Source organism: Chiloscyllium plagiosum, unplaced genomic scaffold (assembly GCF_037043375.1).
Source record: "Chiloscyllium plagiosum isolate Xiang-an unplaced genomic scaffold, Cpla_swu_hap1 HiC_scaffold_24, whole genome shotgun sequence".
NCBI classification, from domain to species: Eukaryota; Metazoa; Chordata; class Chondrichthyes; order Orectolobiformes; family Hemiscylliidae; genus Chiloscyllium; species Chiloscyllium plagiosum.
This window is the reverse complement of record NW_028270162.1, coordinates 40,582,676-40,602,156: the sequence shown is the minus strand read 5'-3', so window position 1 is coordinate 40,602,156 and position 19,481 is coordinate 40,582,676. Positions and strand designations below refer to the sequence as shown.

Below are 19,481 nucleotides of genomic sequence, written 5' to 3'. Positions count from 1 at the left end.
GCACAGATTGGGAGGTATGAGGGGTCTTGGGGGTTCAGAGGGGTGGGGTTATACAGTAGTTCTCCCACAATGTATGTTTATTAAACACAATTTGTCTGTAACGCGATTTGTGAATTGCCGACTTTTTTTAATAAAGCAAACTCCGATTTGCTGTTATGCGATTCTCATCTCTGTCACTAGGTGTCACGGTGTGCGGAGGACTGGATGCCATGTCAGCGTCACGTGATCACGTGCGCTTTCTCATGATGAGCTTCGTGGAAGGTATTGTGACGTGTTTGTGCTAGTGGACTTGGAAAAGCATCATGAAATGTCTCTACAGCCTGAAGACAAGAAGCTGGGAGTAATCTATTAATTTAAAACCTTAAAGAGTTGAGATAAGAGTGAAATTTCACTGGAATTGACTGACAGTCAAACTCATGACCAGTGTCCAGTCCATTGTAGCTGATGGAGCTGGCTTCAAAAAGAACACACTCATTTGTCAACGGTTTGCCAATTGAATCTCAAGGATCTGGAGAATTACAGTTAGCTTTATTGTCACATGTGCACACGTGTACAGTGAAAAGTTTACAAGTCGCCACTTACAGTACCAAGGTACAGATTCTTAAGAATAAATTAGAAAAATAAAGAAATAAAAAGTCCAGCATTACAGACCTTCATGCCATTTAGGTAGAAAAGTGTAAACTCATAGGAATAAATTATGAAAAATAAAGAAATAATAAGTTCAAAATAATATCATCATTCTTCATCAAAGTTCAATCTTTCATCGGCATGGACCAGTTTAGGCCAAACCACCCTGACTCTGTGCTGTAGGACTCTATGACTCTATGCGTAGTCTTTCCAACCTAGTCCACGTTGGCACCTATGCTCTACTTTTAAGATTATGTTTCTTGTTCTGGATTTACCCTCCAAATAACTGGCCGCTGTGTATCTACCCTACATAATCTGAACCTCGTTTTGATCAAATCATCCTTCAGCCTTATGAAACAAATGATTGCATTCATGTAACTTGTCTTCAACATTTTATCTCTTGAGTGCTGGCACAATTCAGGTGAATCTGCAATCCAGTTTTTCTACTGCTCCTTGATGCCATACTAGGTCAAATGTTGCCTTGACCTCAAGGGTTGTCACTCTCACCTCATCTCTGGAATTCAGCTCTTTTGTCCATGTGTGAACCAAGGCTGTAATGAGGTCAAGAGCTGAGTGGCCCTGGCAGAACCCAAACAGCGCTTCACTGAGCAGGTACTGCTTGATAGCACTGCTAATGACACCTTCTGACACTTTACTGATGATCAAAAGTTGATTAATGGAGTGGTAATTGGCCAAGTTGGATTTGTCCAGCTTTTTGTGTATAAGGTGTACCCATCTACGTTGTTGAGTAGATGCCAGTGTTGTAGCTATATGGTAAAGTTTGGCTAGGGATCTGGCAAGGTCTGGAGCACAAGTCTTCGCTACTATTGCTAGGATGTTGTTAGGCCCCATGGCCTTTGCAACACCCGGTGCCTCCAACTGCATGAATGCAAAAGCCGTATGAATCCTCTTTGATTCTCCAATGCTGCCGTCAGACCTAAAAAAAAATGCATATACACAAAGTACACAGTTTAACTTTGTCTCTATTAGTATTTTTGTCTTTAGTTGATAGCTTATTGCCGATCACAAATTCAGAATAGGATTCATTTATTTTAATTACACAAATAAAATAACAGCATAAAATAAAATATTTTGGTGAGTGGCTTAATTTTCTCCTCTTTGCAAGTGAGAATGAGCAGCAGGTTAAAAAAAAAGTCACAGGACAGGTCAAAGTGGTTCTTAGTCGTTGTGTTTCACCCATGGCCTTCAAATGGTCAGAGTTCTGAAAGATCACACAGGATTTAATTTTACATAGTCTCTAAACCCTGTTTACTGCTCTGTAAATCCTCATTTATGGGTAGTTTGCAGTGGATGTGTGATTGAGTAGTTAGGATTTATTATTGAAAAACATTTATACTTGTCCCTTTGAACTTCCTTGGATTCACTGAATGCCTATTAGCCATTTTATCAGTGAGACAGAAATTGCTGTTCTAAATATGTCTGTATTGTAGGTCTGTGCAGATTTAACCGAATTGAACAATACAGTTAACATGGTGGCCAATTCTTCCCTTTCTTAAATTACCATACTGGTGAACCTCTGTTGAACTCAATCAGGAAAAAAAACAGGAAGACATCTGCTTTGTTACTGGGGGTTATTAAAGTAATTATATTTTATAAGGCTGTTACAGTGCATAAATAAGGCCTACTTTGGGCTTTGATACTATAAGGCAAAGTGCCTAATAAATATGGCAGCAAAGGGATGTAAAAGGTTCAGTAGTTAGAGCTGATGTCATGCAGGGACTCACTCAGCTACACTTCCAGCTGGCAGCAGGCACAGGTCACTAGAGTTGTACAATGCGGTAGGCACGGCATTTTTATTAATCATGATGTAGTGTTGCTAATTCCTTTAATCTGGGTTTTACTTAGATTTGCAACCCACAGCCTTGGTATTGAATTACTTTGATCAAAGCAAAAGCTTTGGTGGCCTGTGAAAGCTATTTTTTTTTGAAGACACGATAATGTAAGGCCTCAGACTTACATCTAACATTTGTTACTACTGGAAGGCAGGGAAATGCGTTTGTATAAATGGGAAGGCCATTTAATATAATACAAATGGGAAATACTGCTAAGTATTTCCCCTTTCTCTTTAAATGAGTAAAATTCCTAGTGTTGTTTATTTTCATAAGTAGAGAGTGATCTGTGTTAAAATCTTTCAGACGTTTACATCAAACTTTCAGCACTTTCATAGTTTCACATGCGTGCAGTTGTCTAGCTGGCAATTGCCTGCTATGGGAGGTTCATGGCTGAAGGACCCAAAAAGTATTTTACAAATATAGCAATTGTGGCTCTGATAACTATGAGGGATAGAACATGAAATGAAAGACGTAGAACGCCTTTTTAACTGCGACATTTTATAGAAAACCTTAGTTTGTTTTAATCAGCCTTGGTAATTTTGATTTGAACAAAATTATCTTATCCCTTCTATTTAAATTACTTCACTGTTTTGGAATGAAAGCAGTATGAAACTCTGAACACTTAGCACTGGTGCCGTGCTGCTTTACAACCTCCTTCCAGTCCCTGTAATACATCTGATCGGGTTCTGGAAAGAACAGCAATAAAGGCCAATTTACAGTCTTTTAAAATAAACTTTACACCCAGTACAATTTTAGAAGTAATATGCTTTAAGTAGTTAGAGGATGGCTAGTGACCCAACTAGTAATCTACGCTTCAGCTAACCCTCAAAAACTTTCTGTTTTTATAAGTTTCTTAGGTAAGTTTGCAACTTGTGTTTGAGACCCTGCCGAGAAAAACATTTATTTGTGTCGCAATATCACTATTTGTGCGCGCATTACATGTATGATCTCATTGAAATATGTAAGGTTCTGGGGGGGCTTGACAGAATGGTTGCTAAAAGGCTGTTTCCCCTCAGCTGGAGAGTCTGGAACGAGGGAGCTTATTCTGTGGCGATGCAGTTGATCATTTAGAACTGAAATGAAGAATTGTTTCCATTTAAAGCTTTGTGAGTCCTTAGAATCCTCTACCCTGGCGGGTTATGGATGTTCAGTGGTTGAGTTGTACTCAACAATGAGAGTTACAGTCAAGGCTAAGATTGATAGATACTTCAGACTCTACAGGAATGAAAGGGGATATAAAAAGCTGTTGGCATGGTCAAAGACCAGCCATGATGGTAATGAATGACAGAGTAAGCAAGCAGGCCGAAAGGTTTACTTCTACTCCCATTTCTTCTGTTTATTTTTGTCATAATGTGTAAACTTAAATGCCTATGTTTTGAAATAGGGCCAAAACATTATTTAGGTTTCAAATTAGTGTCTTGTATTCAGCTTATTCTAAAGAATTTTGCTTATTATGACATCAATTGAAGTCACTAAGTCAGTTTACAGAAAGATGGGGTAAGGAAGCATTGTATGATGGGATGCAGTTGAAAATGCAAGAAAACAAACTGGCAGATAGCACAGGAGTATGTATTCAGCACTGAGCCCACTACCGTCTCACCCACTCCATCCTGTTCTGCACGATGTAGGTGAGAGCAATAGTGTGGGAATTGCAAACAAGGACACCCCACCTTAGGCCTCTTGAAGCACTTACCTGCTCAATTAAGTAAGGCAGGTAACCACCAGAATGGACCGGAAAGTGTTGGGCAGTGGCGGATGGGGCAAAATGCAAAAGCCACTTTTGAAGCTATTTCTCTGAAACAATAGGAGGTGGGTGAACGAGGAGGGAATCATTCAAAATTTCTCCCTGGCAATCCCTTACAATCCAGGTGGAGGGACAGATAATACACTGGGAAAGGGCTAACCAGGTCAAGGGCCTGATAGTATGCTGGGAAAGGGCTATACAGGCTGAGGGTCTGATAATACACTGGGAAAGGGCTAACCAGGCTGATCTGTCAGGCAGTGTGACTATTAAGTTCTGGTTTTGCTGTCTCCATTGTCACATAAGATTGGTCAGTAGCACAAGAGAGGGATGTTTCAGGTCCACTGAAGATCGGGAGTCAGACCCTCGGCCTGGTTAGCCCTTTCCCACTGTATTATCAGAACCTCGGCCTGGTTAGCCCTTTCTGGTGAATTATCGGAACCTCGTCCTGCTTAGTCCTTTCCCAGTGTATTATCAGACGCTCCGCCTGTATAGCACTTTTCCAGTGTATTATAAGACCCTCGGCCTGGTTAGTCCTTTCTCGGTGTATTTAGATTAGATTAGATTAGATTACTTACAGTGTGGAAACAGGCCCTTCAGCCCAACAAGTCCACACTGACCCGCCGAAGCGCAACCCACCCGGACCCATTCCCCTACAGTTAACCCCTTCACCTAACACTAGAGGCAATGAAGCATGGCCAAATCACCTAACCTGCACACTTTTTGGACTGTGGGAGGAAGCCGGAGCACCTGGAGGAAACCCACGCAGATATGGGGAGAATGTGCAAACTCCACACAGAGTCGCCTGAGGTGGGAACCGAACCCAGGTGTCTGGTGCTGTGAGGCAGCAGTGCCCTTTCCCAGTGTATTATCAGACCCTTGGCCTGGTTAGCCCTTTCCCAGTGTATTGTCAGACCCTTACACTGGGAAAGGGCTAACCAGGCCAAGGGTCTGATAATACACTGGAAAAGGGCTAACCAGGCCAAGGGTCTGACAATACACTGGGAAAGGGCTAACCAGGCCAAGGGTCTGATAATACACTGGGAAAGGGCTAACCAGGCCATTATCAGACCCTCGGCTTGGTTAGTCCTTTCTCGATATATTGTCAGATCCTTGGCCTGATTAGTTCTTTCTTGGTGTATTATCAGACCCTCGGCCTGGTTAGCCCTTTCCCAGTGTATTTTCAGACCCTCGGCCTGGTTAGTCCTTTCTCGGTGTATTGTCAGACCCTCAGCCTGGTTAGCCCTTTCCCAGTGTAATATCAGACCCTCCACCTGGTTGGCCCTTTTCCAGTGTATTATCAGACCCTCCGCCTGGTTGGCCCTTTTTCAGTGTATTATCAGACCCTCGGCCTGGTTGGCCCTTTTCCAGTGTATTATCAGTCCCTCCGCCTGGTTAGCCCTTTCCCAGTGTATTGTCAGACCCTCGGCCTTGTTAGCCCTTGATGTTTTATCAGACCCTCGGCCTGGTTAGCCCTTTCACCAATGTATTATCTGACCCTCAGTCTGGTTAGCCCTTTCCCAGTGTATTGTCAGACCCTCGGCCTGGTTAGCCCTTTCCTGGTGTTTTATCAGACCCTCAGTCTGGTTAGCCCTTTCCCAGTCTTTTATCAGACTCTCGGCCTGGTTGGTCCTTTCCCAGTCTACTATCAGACCCTTGGCCTGGTTAGTCCTTTCCCAGTGTATTATCAGACCCTCGGCCTGTTTAGTCCTTTCCAGTATATTAACAGACCCTCACACTAGAAAAGTAATTAACTGACGGAAGGTCTGTTGAGACCAAGGATACTACCAGATCCACCAACATACAGCAACTTGTTGCACAAAGTATCATGGAGATTAACGGAGTAGTGGCAATTAATGATGGACTTTTGTTCATTTTCCTCCCACAGCTATTATGAAATACCCTTCCTTTTTTTCCCCAGAGTATTCACCTGCAATTTGCTAACAAAATAGCAGTAATGTGAATTGTAATCAGGATGTATTCTGTACAAATGCTGCAGCAATTCAGGCAAGAGTCAGGAATGTGATTCAGCAGGGAAATCCAAAATCTGTTCTGGATATATCACTCAGTCATTAGCTTTATGAAAGTGCCACCACGCTGTCTAACCCATCATTGAAATGCATAGGGTGTTGTGTGAAATTGCTACAATTGTGTAGTTTGCGATCTAAACTTGCCACAGAGTGTTAGAAAATAAAACAGGAAGGGTCCTTCTGAGGAAGGGTCACTGGACCCTAAAAGTCTGCTGTCTCTGCACAGATAATGCCAAACCTGCTGAGTTCTTCCAGTAATTTCTGCTTTTGTTTCAATTTTTAGCATCCACAGTTTTTTTTGTTTTTGTTGCACAGAAAGTTAGAACTGGACTGAATTGACTTAAGAACAATACAACACAGGAACAGGCCCTTCGGCCCTCCAAGCCTGAGCTGACGCATTTTGCCCTTCCATGCTAAAACTGTCTTCACTTACAGGATCCGTATCCCTCTATTTCTTTCCTATTCATGTATTCGTCCAGATGCTTCTTGAATGCTGCTATTATGTTTGCTTCCACCTCCTCTGGCAGTGCTTTCTATGTGTCTGTTTTGGAGCCATTTAACTTCTAAGCATATTTAATTAAGCCCAGAGTTACTGTCGGAGATAATAACATGCTAGTTGTTAATTACTTGCAATCAAACGCTCTGGCACTGAAAATGATATGTAATGTTTCCTTCAGGATTAAATTGCTACCCGATATTTTAAAATTGAAATGCAAAAATTTTTTTTAATTCTCTGTCTCTCTTTCTTCTACCTTAATCTAGTCTTCTTATTGTCCTCTCACTATTTCTCCTCCTGTACCTGATTTTGTATTGAATTCGCCAAATCTAATTTGCATTTCCTTCATGGTCTGATAACTTCACACTCTATTAATCTCTTTGCCTCAGGGGCTAGACAGTTACTCACCCTGTTAATTCATGTTGCCAATGTCCAGTTTCTTTTGCTGTGTGGGTATCAGCTTTCACATTTAGTAACTCGTTATGTGAAGTATCTTCAAGATCAAACAGGAAAGGAAAAGACTAACTAATGGCAGACTCCATTAGATTCATTCCTATAGTAATTTATGGCCAATACCTTTGGAACAGATTGAACAATTCATACTGTAGATGGACACCTAACAATATCTGCCTTTTCACTTGAGATGCCCCTTCAAATTTCAGCCCACAAAGTATAAGAAATTGGCCAAGAGAAAACCCTTCTCAACCACTGAAATTTAAGGATTGTGAAACAAACCCAGGGAGGTTTGAGAACAAAGCTGATTTTAAAAAGAATCAGTTCAATGTCAAATAAGCTGCTGAAACAAAGGTATAATTTTATACTTGGGATCTCTCCTGAAATTTTCAAAGGAAAGGAAATACTTGTATTTATGTGACCGATTTTCGGGTCACTCGTTGTTTCAAAGTGCTTTATAGTCATGAAGGACATTGTTGTAATGTTGAAATGTTTCATCCATAATTTGATAGCTCTGACAGTGCAGCGCTCCATCCGCATTGCATTGGATTGTCAGCTTGATTTTTTTTTGCTTAAACTCTGAAATTTAACCCAGAAACCTCTGAGTGAGAAGTAAGCGCTACCAACAAACCAAGAAAGTAGGAAGGACAAGATTCCATTCATTTAATAGCTTATTTTTAATGCTAGAAATTGTTTGACGTGAATAACACTTCTCCTAGCATTAAAAGGGTCTTGACACAAGTAATGACTATAATTAATTTGGAGTTGAGTGAATGGGCAATTAATATAGTAAATGCATTCTAAATGAGTACAAACAATACTAAGCTGGGTGGCAGTGTGTGCTGTGAGGAGGATGCTCAGAGGCTGTAGGATGGTTTGAACAGGCTGGCTGAGCAGACAAATTCTTGCAATACACTGCGGATAAATGTGCGGTTATCCACTTTAGTGGCAAAGCCAGGAAGGCAGATTATGGTCTGAATGGTGGCAGTTTAAGAAAGGGTGAGGTGCAATGAGACCTGGGTGTCATGGTGGAACAGTTGCTGAAGGTTGGCATGCAAATACAGCAGGCAGTGAGGAAAGGTAATAGCATGCTGGCCTTCATAGTGAGAGGATTTGACTATAGGAGTAGCGATGACTTGCTGCAGTTATACAGGGCCCTTAGTGAGGCCACATCATGAGTCCTGTGTGCAGTTTTGGTCCCCTAGTCTGAGGAAGGTCATTCTTGCTTTTGAGGGAGTCCAGCGAAGGTTCACCAGACTGATTCCCGGGATGGCAGGACTGACGTACGAGGAAGGACTGGATCGACTGGGCTCTGGGATTCACTGGAATTTAGAAGAATGAGGGAGACGTCTCTTAAAACATATAAAATCCTGATGGGACTGGACATGTCAGATGTGGGAAGAATGTTCCTGATGTTGGGGAAGTCCAGAGCTTAGGGGGGTCACGGTCTAAGAATAAGGGGTGAGCCATTCAGGACTGAAATGAAGAAGAATTTCTTCACCCAGAGAGTTATGAACCTGTGGAATTCTCTCCCACAGGAAGCTGATGGGGCCAGTTCATTCGATATATTTGAGTGGGAGCTGGGCCTGGCCCTTACAGCTAAAGGGATCAAAGGGTATGGGGACAAAGCTGGAGTGGGATACTGAGAGTGCACTATTCGTATTGAATAGTGGAGTAGGCTTAAAGGGCCAAATGGCCTACTCCTGCACCTAGTTTCTAAACTTCTATGTTAACTGAAAGAAAGCTAAAGGTGGGATGCCATTTTATCAAAGCAAACAGACAACAGTGCAAAGTTGATAGCAACTTTTGGATTTTCACATTTAACTTTACCTGTCAGAGTTACCTATATCATTGACCCACTAATAATGGCAAGCACCAAAAAAAATCTTCCCACTGAGTATACGGCAAACTCAAAGACTGCTCTCTGGTTATTTTCTTTGCAAATTCTCTGCCTGAAGGCAAATCCAACCCACAGTGCCATGACCTCCGTTATAGGCAAGGTAGTGGGGAAGATTCTGAATCCACTGCAGCTGAAGTAGGGAGTGAACCCTTTGCTGTTCGCACCAATTTGATCCAAACTGGTCAGCTAGCCATCTCCCCAAGGAGTCTGAGTGGCAACATGCACTTTTATATAAATGCATGTTTAGTCTGGAGCATCGGTAGGGGCGCCAATTTCTTTCTATTATATGGCTGAGTAGCAGGCCATTGACGTATGTTGAAAGAATTTACAAGTTGATTGTAAATGTATTTTTTGGCCATTGAGTCCTGGAACGAGACTTGAACTTCTGAGCTTCTGCTTAGAGGCAGGGATTCTTATCACTGCACCACAAGTTCTCTGGCTACTTTAGCTATTATTAAAAGTTAGTTTTCAGTCACAGTCATTTTCATTAGAGGGCTGGAAGCCTTGGCACAAGCTATAAACAACTAATCGTATTTATCAATTTTAATACACAATTGGAAATCTGAATATATAACTCCATGCTGGGAACTACACTTTGGTTTATCTTTTCAGAAAATTGTTCTCGGGCTGTGCACAAGGTGTTTAAACCCTACGTACATGTATGGAAGATATTATTAGTCAAATTTTTATTACAGGGAAAGGTTACTCATTTCCTTACACATTTGTAAAGTCTCGTTGTTCAACCATCGAGTTATAAAATCATAGAGATATACAGTATGGAGACAGACCCTTCAGTCCAACTTGTCTATGCCGGCCAGGTAATCTAAATTAATCTAATCCCGTTTGCCAGCATTTGGTCCATATCCTCTTAAACCCTTCCTATTCATATACTCATCCAGGTGCCTTTTAAATGTTGTAATTGTACCAGCCTCCACCACTTCTTCTGGCAGCTCATTCCATACATGCACCACCCTCTGCATGAAAAAATCACCCCTTAAGGTCCTTCTTAAATCTTTCCCCTCTCACCCTAAACCTATGCCCTCTAATCTTGGACTCCCCTACCATAGGGTAGAGACCCCATCTATTTACCCTATCCATGCCCCTCATGATTGTATATACCTCTATAAGGTCACCCCTCAGCCTCTGACGCTCCAGGGAAAACAGCCCCTACCTATTCAGCCTCTACTTATAACTCAAATCCTCCAACCCTGGCAATATCTTTGTAAATTTTTTTCAACTCTTTCAGGTTTCACAACGGCCTTCCTATAGCAGGGAGATCAGAATTGCATGCAGTATTCCAATAGTGGCCTAACCAATGTCCTGTGCAGCCGCAGCATGACCTCCCAACTCCTATCCTCAATGCACTGACTAATGAAGGCAAGCATATCAAACGTCGTCCTCATCATCCTACCTACCTGTGACTCCACTTTCAAGGAACCATGAATCTGCACTCCAAGGTCTCACCTTTCAACAGTGGGTCAAAAAATTCTTTTGTAGAAAATATTTCTTGATGAAACTATGGAGTGCCAGATTAGCCTTCAGGTAGGCCTTCCAGATACAACATTGCACAGAAACTAATTCCATCAGTCAGAACAAAAACAATGAGAGAAGCATTTCTAAATATTTCTCTGTTCCATAGACAGACCTATCAAATACACACGACCAAAAACCACTGGCTGGAAACTTCTTCAGAGGCAGAATAATTGCAGATGCTGGAATCCAATGTAGACAAGCAGTGGGCTGGAAGAATTAAAAAGTTTACAACATTGGTGTTATGGATAAATCCTGTATGATTAATGAATCTATATTTTGAACTAATATAGGCTCTGAGACAGTACAGAAGACTCAGTTTAGTAAATTATGCTAAGAGACATTACTGAATAACAAAGATATTCAATAATCTTTATGCTCGCATTTGTTTAAAATTTGTTCAAAATTCTTAGCTCTGTGGCTCAGTGGTTAGCACTGCTGCCTCACAGCAGCAGGGGCCTGGGTTCGACTGTCTGTGTGGCATTTGCATGTTCTCCCTGTGTCTGTGCGGGTTTCCTCCAGGTGCTCCGCTTTCCTCCCACAGTCCAAAAATGTGCATGTTAGGTGGGTTGGCCATGGTATCCAGGGATGTGCAAGGTAGGTGGATTAGCCATGGGAAATGCAGGGTTACAGGCTTGAGTAAGGGGGTGGGTCTGGGTGGGATGCTCTTCGGAGGGTCAGTGTGGACTCGATGGGCCAAGTGGTCTGCTGCCCCACTGTAGGGATTCTATAATTGTAACCTTCCCAAAGATAAACACAAAGATGATCCACAACTCAATATGCCTCCAAATTTGAAGGATAAAACATTTGCGTAAACTGTGAACATTTGTCTTTCTTACATTTGGAAATCCTTTTACATTTTTAACATTGTCTTTTAAAACTAAAATCGTGAATTTTAGGTGCAAGGAAATAGGATATACTTAATTATGTTTCTGCCCTAATTTGTTTTTCTAAGTTAAATGAATGTAGCTGCACACTGAATATCAGGTTCAAAGGTTGATGAAGAATCAAAGAGAACAATTTAATGGGATAAAATGTGAAATATCCAGAATGTGCCCTTTTTTGTTTAATCTACTGGGTGGCGCTGTTGACACATCACTTGAGCAGCAATCATCAGTTTGTTGAAGGCAGCATTTACACGATCGGTTTCCTTAAGTTTCCTTTCACCAGCAATTGGCAAAAGATGATCTGAAAGTCTGGTCTTTGACTCTATCAACAAAATTTATTCATTGTTTAAGGCACTGACATTTTTAACTGATCAACCCAAGCCCCATTTCAGAGGATTTAAACGTGATTTGCTCCTGAAGTCAAAGTTCAGTCTGCCTAAATATCAGCTGTCGGCAGCTGGAAGGCATTAAGGTGGCATTTACTGTTTTAAAGAAATATAAGATTAAGACAAGGGGTAGTTACTGGGTTGGCAAGTCCACTAGCATACAGCAAGGAAATGAAATCATGAAGGGGGAAGACACTGGCATGAAGAAGGTGAACACGTAAAAGCAAGATGGAAGTTGTATTGTGAAGTGCTGATTTTAGATATTGAGTATCTGTTCTACCCAGAAACGTAATGATTCCTGCTGGTACTATTTCTAGAAAGTTTTAGAATGAGATTCACATGTAAGCTGTATTTCCATTACCATAAATCACAACCTAAGCATTTCCAGATTTTGGAGAGCAGCAACAGTTTAGATTAATGGGTTAAAACAAAGTTCATATAAATTATAGGCTAGGCAATATCTCCGTTTTTACTTAATATTCTGATATTATTTCCGAAACTTTGGTTCACATTTATAGTGTTCTAAAAATGACTGCCATTAAAAAAAAATCATTACTAATAGCTCTACTTCAATTAATTACTGAGAGTATAATGTGAACTTGCACAGGATTTAACATAATGCAATAATACTTATTCAATGCCACCAATTATCTAAGAATGTAAACATTCATACATGCTAAACTTAATCTTAATGGATTAAACAGGAAAAGAAACTTTTTAGTCCAATGGTTGTGTAAATTGTGTAATTTGCAGTTGAACTAAAACATCTATCCAGTTAAAATATGTTAGCCACTTCTGAGAGTTTAACAGATGCAAAAAAAAATGTCATTAGATTCCCTACAGTATAGAAACAACCCCTTCGGCCCAACAAGTCCACACCGACCCTCCAAAGAGTAGCCCACCCAGACCCATGCCCCTACCTATATTTGCCCCGATTTGGCAATTTACCATGGCCACTTCACCTAACTTGCACATCTTTTGGATTGTGGGAGGAAACTGGAGCACCCGGAGGAAACCCACGCAGACACGGGGAGAATGTGCAAACTCCACACAGACAGTTGCCCGAGGTGGGAATTGAACCCGGGTCACTGGTGCTGTCAGGCAACAATGCTAACCACTGAGCCATCATGCTGTAAATGGGTTTCAGTTTTGATTTAATCTTTTTTAATCTTGCTATGTTTTTGATTCTTGTTTTAGCAGTGAGAAGTCCAGCTAAGGCTGGTGGCTTAGAATACTAAATTTCTTACTGTGTATTATCACCAAGTTTGAGGTGAATAGGACAAGTGAGATCAATAGGGAGGCAGAGTTGGGTGGCGTTGAGCATATTGCAAATCTGGGAGAATTTGTCTGAAAAAAAGCAATGAGTACTTATTTCATTAAAGAAATAGATTTAGCAATTGTTTCAATCTCGTTTCAAGAACACCTGAAATCTATTTGAATTTAGGTGCTGTTAAGGACACAACAATGTTTCTCAAGTGAGATTTTAACAAGGTGTTATACAAGTATTTGGCATCAAAATGTAAATATCTTGATTTCTGACGTTTGTACACAATTAATATATTTGGTATACATTCCTGTATAGGCTATTTCAACAAAGACACTGAAAATTAGTGCATTGGAAACAAATGTGATTTTTAGATGCACTGTTCCCAATCTTTTGTTTTGTTGTGAGCATGTAATAACCAAATTTATGTTTGAAAATTTCAGCTTATTCAAAAATTACCCAAGGTTCTCAAATGTTATAATTATATTTTGACCCCATCCTGAAATATTAATATTTAAGCAATTGTGGCTGGAAGTCTAATTAACTTTTAATCATGGAGGATAAGTCAAGCTCCATTTTTCTTTAAGTGCACACTTGCTCCAAAATGAGTTTGTGGATCAGTATTGCAGAATGAATAATGTCCACCTCAGCAACACGATAATAGCAGCCGAATAAGACAATTGTGAATAAGACCTATCCTATTGTGGTTATAAAGCATATGAATAAGAAACCTGAGTAATCATTAATGTGCCTGAATCCTAAGAAGTACCCTGTTTTGAAACCAATTCTATTTTTTGGTAGATTTCATTGGAAAACTACTGTTGAAATTTATCCACTCGTTATTTAGTTGGAAATAAAATGTTGTGCACAAGGCAGGAAATCTCTCGTGCTGCTTTTATGCTGAGTGGCAAGTTAAAAATCATGTCCACCAAGTTACAGTTTTGATCCTTTTTCTCTGCCATTATTTTGGGTCAGGAAATGGTGTGATGGTCAGGATCAATGTGTGAGATACTGCACATCTACTGATATATGTTACCCTTGCTGAAACATTGGCAATTATTATATAATCATTGCAAATTTAGTACGTGATAATCTCCAAATGATTACACCAAGTATCAGAAAGTAAACCAGTCAGTATATAATAAAGGAAGAGTGCACAATGGTGAGTGTCAGTTTATCTCCAAACGAAAGGGTAGCATGACCCTAGGCTCAATATCTCACAAATGTCGTGGGCTGGAGCACATTAATGGGTCTAAGTTAAAAGGCTCTTTGCCTTAAGATAAATTGCTTCTTCAAACACTGTTCATCAATATGACACCATTCATCCCGTGGAAAGCCACTGTTTTTTCCCTTAAAAGTGCTGTGCAGAAAGTAATGTTGATCAGACAGTACCAAACAGTGAGAACTCATTTACTATTTTAAACGTGGCATTCTAGCAGTTTATGATCATCTGAACCATATGAATTCACACCTACTCAAAGAAAAAAAATGTAGAGGAGTGGAAAGGTTTTAGGAGGGAGCGGTAGGGCTTCCAGCTGAGGCAGTTGAAGACACAGCAACCCCCACACCCAGCACGATGGAAGGAGGCAACTCGTGATTACCCATGAAGCTAGAATTGGAGGTGCAGAGTTTCTTGGGGGGGGGGGGGGGGGGAGTAGGACTGAAAGTGATTCAAGAGTTGGGCAGGGATGAGGCCATGAAGGATTTGCAATCAAGGATGAGGGTTTTTAAATAGAGGTGTTCTTAAACGGGAAGCCAGTGTAGGGTCAGTGAGGATAGGAGTGCTAGTGAGGTGGAAGTGAGCTGTTAGTACCCCTTGTTAAGCTGGTTCCAGCACTAGGAGACTTCATCCTGGAACTTCAGATGTAGTTACAGTGGCCATGATTTCTCCTTTGCTCAGGAAAAGTTTAATGATCTGCATTGACTGTGTTTCCTTCTAATGAACTATAGATAATCAGTTGATAGACTCATAATGATTACAGTACATCTTGAATTCCTCTGCACAATATATAATGATGCATGAACCACAAATAGTATCCGCATAGATACTCCTCATACTGGCAGTATGAATAAACCCAATGCAACTAGAGTAATGTACATAGTCAATAGCTGGCATCCTAGCATTGATCCTTATAGTTTCCCCACTAGTCACTGACTGCCACTCAGAAAATGACCCTTTATTCCTACCCTTTTATTTCTGCCTGCCAGCCATTTCTCTATCCATATCAGTACACTACTCCCAATCCTATGTATTTTAATTTTACCTGCTAATCTCATACATCGGTCCTTACTGATGTGGTTTACTGAAGATCCCAGTAAACCACATCCTCTGGCGCCCCTTATCAACTCTACTAGTTATGTCCTCAAAGGATTCCAATTGATGTGTCAAGCATAATTTCCCTTTCGTAAATTTATGCTTGCTCAATCCAATCCTGCTGCTTTTTTTCCAAATGCTCTGCTGTTACATCTTTAATAATGGACTCCAGCATTTTTCCAGTACTGATGTCAGGCTAAACAGCTAATCCCCTAGCTTCTTGGTAATGTGCATGTCCCTGGACAGTAACCACTAACCTTCAAGTACAGTAGCCTTGAAACTTATTTCCATTGCAACATTAGTTTGAAACTTGGAAGTTGCAGCAAGCAAAGGAGACAGGAGAGCAGTGTGGCCAGAGGGCTGTTTAGACTGTGGGGTTTTAATCTAAAATGCACGTAACTTTTCATTGGGTCTTTTCAGGACAGGAATCAGGTCTGAAAGATCAGTCATTTAGGTGGTTCTTAGTTTTCAAAAACATCTGAACAATTCAAGGAATCTTGCAGCTGTTAGCACGCGGATGTTGCACCATAGCAGCCATTTCTGCCTCGGAATTCGCAGCACCAAAACTCGGGTTGCAACCCACACTTTGGGTTGCTTTGTTCTAGTAAGCATCAGTGTGGCTGATTGCAATTAGCTAAACAATAGCTGTTTCATTTGTCTCCATATGATCTGGTTCACTAATCTCCTTTACAGAGGGCAATCTCTTGTCCTTACCTGGTCTGGGCTACATATGACTCCAGATGCACAGAAATGCATTGACTCTTCAATTCTTTCTAAAATGGTCTGACAAACCACTAGTTGTACTGAACCACTGCAGCAACGTTGCAAAATGGAGTAAAACTACCTAGACATTTCACCCAGTGTTGAGTAGGCAATAGAAATTAAGACAGCACACCCAGCTGTGTGACACTGCAACTTGCTTCTTACTTATATCTGGGGTTTTCTGCCAAAATTGGGACAGTCATTCAACTGGGGAGGCAAGCAACAGGCAGGCATTGTAAGAGATCATTCCATGAGTGTAACTATGTCCCGGGCACCATCACCACCATCTCTGGGTATGTCCTGGTCCCACTGTCAGTGCAGCCTCACCAGAGATAGTGGCACAGTGGTACATAATTTGCAGGGAGTTGTGCTGAGTTTGCACAACTTTGATTGTGGACCACTTGAAGTCAAATATAGGCGAGGAAATCCTCTACAAAGATTAGATTACATACAGTGTGGAAACAGGCCCTTCGGCCCAACAAGTCCATACTGACCCGCCGAAGCGTAACCCACCCAGACCCAGTCCCCTACATTTATCCCTTCACCTAACACTACGGGCAATTTAGCATGACCAATTCACCTAACCTGCACGTTTTTTTGGATTGTGGGAGGAAACCGGAGCACCCGGAGGAAACCCACACAGAAACAGGGAGAATGTGCAAACTTCACACAGACAGTCGCCTGAGGCGGGAATTGAACCCAGGTCTCTGGCGCTGTGAGGTAGCAGTGCAGTGCCACCGGGCCGCCCACTAATAGCCCCATATCAGTTCCCCTCCTGTCAGCCAATGAATTGCCATTCCTCCAAGTCAAGCACCACCAGGAGGAAGCACTGAGTGTGGCAAGGAAATAAAATATATTTAACGACTATCACCAAAAGTGGCTCAGTCCTGAAGGATGTAATGAGACAGTCTGGAACTGCAACAACTGTTGGGGAAACCAACAAGAGAGTTAAAATGACAATATCTTGTTCTCACCAACTTTTTTTTAATTTCAAAAATATACTTTATTCATAAAATTATTTTGATATCTATACAACTGGTGATGCCATACATACATATACATTCCCTTTCTTTACATACAGAGATCAGAATTAATCATTCGTAAATACAGGTCTGTACATTTACCATCCAGGTATTTTACTGAGGCATCAGTGGGGCCCAAATGACTGTGTGGGCCCCCTGTTCTTCTTAGGCAGGCAGGCCTTACATGGTGGTCTTTCCCCACCATGCCTTGGCGGCAGCTGCCCCAAGCTTCAGCACATCCCTCAACACGTAGTCCTGGACCTTGGAATATGTCAGTCTGCAGCACTCAGTCAGGATCAACTCCTTCAGCTGGAAGATCAACAGGTTTCGGACAGACCAAAGAGTGTCTTTGACTGAGTTGATGATCCTCCAGTTGATGTTTGTCTCAGTGTGCATCCCGGGGAACAGACCGTAGAGCACGGAGTCCCGCATCACGGTGCTGCTCGGGACGAAACTCGACAAAGACCACTACATTTGTCTCCAGACTTCCTTTGCATAGGAACATTCTAGAAGGTGGTGTGTGACAGTCTCGTTCCCTCCACAGCCGCTTTGATGGCAGCGTGCGGTGCGGCTGAGAGTCCGGGCGTGCATAAAGGATCTCACAGGCAGAGCCCTTCTCACCACCAGCCAAGCCATATCTTGGTGCTTGTTGGAAAGTTCTGGCGATGAGGCATTCTGCCAAATGGCTTTGACAGTCTGCTCAGGGAACCGCTCAATAGGATCTGCCCTCTCCTTTTCCCGAAGGGTCTCAAGGACACTACATGCTGACCATTTCCTGATGGGCTTGTGGTCAAAGGTATTTTTCTTCATAAATTTCTCCACGAAGGACAGGTGATACGGAACAGTCCACTACTTGGAGCGTTCCGTGGCAGCGAGGCCAGGCCCATCCTCCGCAACACCTGGAGGATCATCAACCTACCTGTCGCAGGTACATCTATCCTTGACGGTACAGATGGAATGGCCACTACACAACTTTTTTGAAGACCACGTCCTGTCTTCACATTGAGGGTACCCTCCATTGTGTCGTGTGACACTGGCGTCATGCCAAATGGAGTTGATTTCAAATAGATCTAGCAGCTCAAAACCGGACATCCATGAGGCACTGTGAGCCAGGAACAGCAGAACTGTATTCAGTTCCATAAGCTAATGACTCATTGTATAGCCCATTCTAACAAGGGATCAACCCTGATTCAATGAATAATATAAAGGAGTAGCATGGAGTATCACCAACAAGGTGTCAATCTGGTGAAACTAAACAGCAAGTCATAGAGATAGACAGCACAGAAAGAGTCTACAGTCCACTCGTCTATGCTGATCAAATATCTTAAATTAATCTAGTCCCATTTGCCAGCATTTGGCCTATATCCCTCTAAACCCTTCCTATTCGTATACCCACCCAGCTCCCTTCTAAATGTTTTCATTGTAGCCAGCTTCACCACTTCCTGTGGCAGCTCATTCCATACATGCACCAACATGAAAAAGTTCCCTGTTAATCTGCTTTTAAATCTTTCCCCTTTCACATTAACCTATGCCCTCTAGTTTTGGACTCCCCTACCCTGGGGACAGATCTTGGCTGTTTATATCCTATCCATGCCCTTCATGATTTCACAAACTTCTGTCTGGTCACCCCTCAGCCTCTGATGCTCCAGGGAGAGTCCCAGCCTATTCAGTGATGGACAGAGATAAGCAATCCAAAAACCAACAGATTTTATACATGCAAGTAGGCCTGTCACCATACAGGGTGAGAACCTCATCTCACTGTTTGATATTTGATTGGAAAATGGGAGCTTTTCTCTCAACATTGTAAAACTTCTCACTGGCTATTCTTCACACTATTCTGTCAACTCTATCATTAATGCTCACAACTTTCAGTGGCTGAAAAACAAACTCTGTATTGTTTGTAATATCGATCATAACAGTTAGTTTACTTCTGTCTGAAAGCACAATCTGATATTAGATATATTCAAATCATTGTATTGACTGGCATATTAGGCATTAATAAATAGCTGATATGTCAGCATTGACAGTCAACAGTTAATCCAATAAGAATTTGTTGTAAAAGATTTGATGCTGAGCCAGTGACGCCCAACTCACAGAAGGATGAGATACAAAACATTGGTACATTAATTATTGAATCAGACTTGTATTCTGACAGTAAGCCTTTTCAACCTGAGAGATTCCCCTTACAATGATAGTAGGAAAAAAGGTTTCTGATC

The 19,481-nt window shown here is 41.6% G+C and overlaps 1 long non-coding RNA gene across 3 annotated transcripts in view; it reads right to left on the bottom strand.

Moving 5' to 3' along the window:
* Positions 1 to 19,481, bottom strand: part of LOC122562731 (uncharacterized) — a 139,738-nt gene that overhangs the window by 9,601 nt on the left and 110,656 nt on the right. For 2 of the 3 annotated variants that reach the window (XR_015761307.1, XR_015761306.1), the window contains exon 7: positions 512 to 1,564. The exons of the other annotated variant lie outside the window; for it this stretch is intronic. This is a non-coding gene — a long non-coding RNA (uncharacterized LOC122562731). Of the gene's footprint in view, positions 1 to 511; positions 1,565 to 19,481 lie in introns of those variants that run through there. 3 annotated transcript variants of the gene reach the window in all.